General features: G+C 39.2%; 1 pseudogene; it reads right to left on the bottom strand.

Annotated features, from left to right (window-relative positions):
* Positions 1-1,407: 1,407 nt before the first annotated feature.
* On the bottom strand, positions 1,408-1,526 carry LOC111745208 (annotated as a pseudogene).
* Positions 1,527-4,251: the final 2,725 nt, after the last annotated feature.

The raw sequence follows: 4,251 nt of genomic DNA, 5'->3' as shown, positions 1-4,251 counted from the left end.
AAAAATTGAAACAATCTCTATGCTCTAAAAATTGTCTATATTAATCAAATTACAAATGTATGTACTCTTTAATTCAGCATTCCCACTTCTAGGAGTCTATCCTATAGATAGACTTGCACATGTACAAAATGATGCGTGTTCCAGGTGTTTTAGTGCAGAATTATTTGAAATGGCAAAAGATTGAAAATAATACATGTTTACCAATAGAGAGCTGTTACATAAACTATGGTATATCCACACAACACAATACTGTGCAGTTGTAAAAAGAGATGTGGGCTTTATGTATTGACATAGAAAATATGTAGGATACATGAAGTGAAAAAGTAAGGTACAGAAGAGTGTGCATAATGTGCTACTGTTTGTGCAAAAAAGCGGGGGGCAGAGAATAATAGTTGTTGCTGTTGCTTTTAGGCCCTCTCAGATGACAGAGCAAGGAAATAGATGTGTGTATACTAACCCATGTGTGTATGTATATCCATAAACGTTTTAATATGTAATCAATTGTGTCTACATTAAACTAAACACGAGTTCATACTGACGTCTCCAATTTAAATTCATTACCACATGGATCATTTTAGCCTCCTCCCTTGCTTATCTGTAAGCCTTCACTGCAATAGTATGAAATCCAGCTCTTATCCTCTAACATTCATTTAGTTAATTGTTTCATTCCAGTATGCATTTATAGCAGTATCAGAATTGTTATTCCATACCTTTGTGGGAAACAACTTCGTCACTTAGACTACAGCAGCGGTCCGCATCCTTTTCAGCACCAGGAACTGGTGCTCCTATGAGAATCTAATGCCTAGTGATCTGAGGTGGAGCTGAGGCGGTGATGCTAGCGCTGGGGAGTGGCTGCAAATCCAGATGAAGCTTTGCTCACTTGCCTGCCGCTCACCTCCTGGTGTGTGGCCTTGGTTCCTAACAGGCCACAGGTTGGTACCAGTCTGCAGCCCTGGGTTTGGGGACCCCTGGACTACAGGGTTTATGTACAGTTCCTTTTTCCTTTAGTCTTACAGACTCCATTCATTTCCAAGGTTATGTAGGTTACCAATTCTTTGCCCACACCCTTCAGTAAGGTCGTTTTATATACTCGTAGTACATTTAGATTCTTTTGTCATACTCTGTATTCTATCCTGGGATTGCCTTACCTCCTGAATAATTTTTTAAAAATTTGCATATATTAAGGATAACTCTGTGTTGTAAAGTTAGTTATAATGGGTTTTGACAAATGCAGTGTCATGTATTCATCATTACACTATCACACAGAATTCATCACCTTAAAATATCCAAAGGTAACATTTTTTATTTTTTTTTATTTTTTATTTTTTTAGGTGAGGCAACCCTTGGTTGAACTCACAGATTGCAAGGACCTTGTCAGCTTACAATCCCTTGTTTTTTTATTTTTTATGCTGACAGCACCTGGTTTTCCTAGGTGGTCTCTCATCCAAGTACTAACAAGGCCTGAGCCTGCTTAGCTTCCGAGATCAGACGGGATCGGGCTTGCTCAGGGTAGCATGGCCGTAGACCAAAGATAACATTTTAAAAATAGTTTTATGACCTGTAAATCACATGTAACAATTGTACTTACTTAAACAAATGGCCAAGGAAGTTTCAGACTGGAGATGTATCCATTTGCAGGCCTTCAAAACTATAAATCCTCTGAAGGAATATCATCTACACAAAGACATTTAGACTATAGAGATTTATAAATCGCAAATCCGAAGCCTTTTTATTTTTATTTTTTAACTTGACAAAAGTAGTACATGCTTATTGTTAAAAAATGACCAAAAAGAGATAAAGAGGGGAAAAAAATCGCATAATCCTGTCACTCAGAGATAATCTCTGTAATCACTTTAATGTATATAATTCTTTTAAAAAATATATTTGCTTAGTTTTCAATTTAAATAGGGATCTATGTATAATATTATTGTTTTGCTACTCAACAATATTTATTGAATAACTGCTTTGTGTTAGTCATGAAATTAGTCTCTAGGAACACAATTTTGTAACCTGCCTTTTCACAGTGTACAATATTATAAACATCTTTCCATGTCAATGAATATGCTTCTTCAGCATCATTCATAATAGTTACATAGTATTTCATTTTAACATAATTAGTTTAACCAATCTCCCATTTTTGGAAATCTGAGTTATTCCCAGAGTTTTTGCTCTTGTTTGCCCTCTCCCACTTTGTTGCATGTAGTAAACAATTTAGTATGTGACACATTGATGTAGTTAGGTCAAATGTAGATTTTAAAATAAATATATTTCACATTGCATACACACTTTATCAGTTCTGGTTATTATCTTAGATTATAATGTATACTATATGGACTCGATTTTCATAGCTGGATTGTATTCTAAGGATTCTTTGCCATTTGGTTGTTTGGAACCAGAGTAAATTTACCCATCCAGAGCAATGTTATGAATAGTTCTCAACCCCCAAACCTAAAATATATTTGATCTATAGTGCAGCTACAATATTAATCAGGAGTTCTGTGGTCAAGACCCCAATCCTCACCCTAAAGATTGTGCTGGGTTATGAAGGTGTTGTCAAAAAAGGGAGGTTCTTCTAACAAGCTAGCTTACTTTTTCTTGATTCCCAGTCCTGATCAGTCCCTCTGGGGCTAGAGGCTCTGCTGCTGAACCCCAGACTCAGGCAGAGAACAGGTACCTCCTATGGGGTGTTAAGACCAATGCCTGGCTTCATGAGGCGAATGGGGGGGCAGTGGGAGCCTGACCCCCACGAGTGCTAGTTTGACTATAACTGGCTCAGAGTCTTTAAAACTAACAGGTTCCATCTGGGACAGGGCTAACTGGGTAACTGTGAGTCAAAGAAGTATGATGGGAACATGGGAACAGAAACTCCCCTGGAATATACCTCGGTCAGTGACAGACCTAGAGTGACCCCCTCTCACATTTCACTTCCTCCTGGAATCTCTTCCTGACCTTCAGTTATCTGGGTCAGGTGTCCAACCTGTGTTCTCCCTTAGCAGCCAGGGCACACTCACCTGTCACTGTTGGTTTACATGTCTTCCTCCTTCACCCTGGCTCAGTGGTTCTCAATCCTGGCTGCACATAAGAGTATCTGGAGAGCTTTGCTAAAACTCCGGTGTTCAGGCTCTACCCTTGTCCAATTAAAGCAAAATCTCTGGGGTGGAGCCCACACATAGGAGTGTTTTAACAGCTCCCCCAAATGATTCCAATATTCAGCCAGAATTTAGAATCGCTTCCCTAAATGAGTTCTTTGAAAGCAGGGCAATGCTTATTCATCATTGGTATTAAATGAGTTAGCAAACCTCCTACAGTGGTGCCCAGCATACATTCAGCTCTTAATAGTTTAATTGCTGGTAGTAGTAGTAATAGTATTGACTCCCACTGATCAGCACAGTTTCTGATTCAGAGTAGGCACCTGACCATCCATTTAACTTACGTAAATTAAGCTAAATATGCTGAAGACAGAAGAGAGAAATAATGTTTTAGAAGCCTGGGCGATTCCATGGACCCTTCTATTCAATAAGCATAGGCCCCAGAGTAAGCTTGAAATGGGTGATCTGGATTTGCTATCCTTCTGTTGGCCTGAGTCCTAAGTGCCTTCAAAATAGGAGCATCCTTCTGTACTATATACAATACAGTTGACCTTGAGCAGTGCAGGGGGTAGGGGTGCCACTTTCCCAAGCAGTCGAAAATCAAAGTATAACTTTTAACTCCCCAAACTTTACTAATAGCCTACGGTTGACCGGAAGCTTTATCAATAACATAAACTCGATAAACATATATTTTGTGTTATATGTATTCTATACTGCATTCTCACAATAAAGTAGGTTAGAGAAAAGAAAATCATAAGAGAAAATACATTTACAGTACTGTACAGATTTATTGAAAAATATCAATATATAAATGGACCCACATAGCTCAAACCCATTATTCCAATAGGGTCAACCGTATAGGCAATTTAAGTTTTCAAGAATAATTTTGACACTAGATGATATTTTTTACTGAGGTGGTTACAGGATAAATTCACTGGGAGTCAAAGTCCAAGGTTCTGCTCCCGGCTCTTCAAGCAAGTCTCTGCGACCCTCTGGGCCTCAGTCTTCTTGCGAGAGTTCCTCTGTTCTCTGATTGTGAAATTTGGATGAACCTTGTCTTACACCACCTTGTCTGCCTCTGTGACCCTGATGGATCCGGCTCGCCAGTCATGACTATGTGGGCCTCGGTCCTGGTTACCCTGCCCAGCTGCCCCACCAGTGC

The sequence above is a fragment of the Pteropus vampyrus genome, unplaced genomic scaffold (assembly GCF_000151845.1).
Source record: "Pteropus vampyrus isolate Shadow unplaced genomic scaffold, Pvam_2.0 Scaffold148, whole genome shotgun sequence".
Taxonomy (NCBI): Eukaryota; Metazoa; Chordata; class Mammalia; order Chiroptera; family Pteropodidae; genus Pteropus; species Pteropus vampyrus.
The sequence above is the reverse complement of the archived record's forward strand: the minus strand, read 5'-3'. Positions and strand labels throughout refer to the sequence as shown.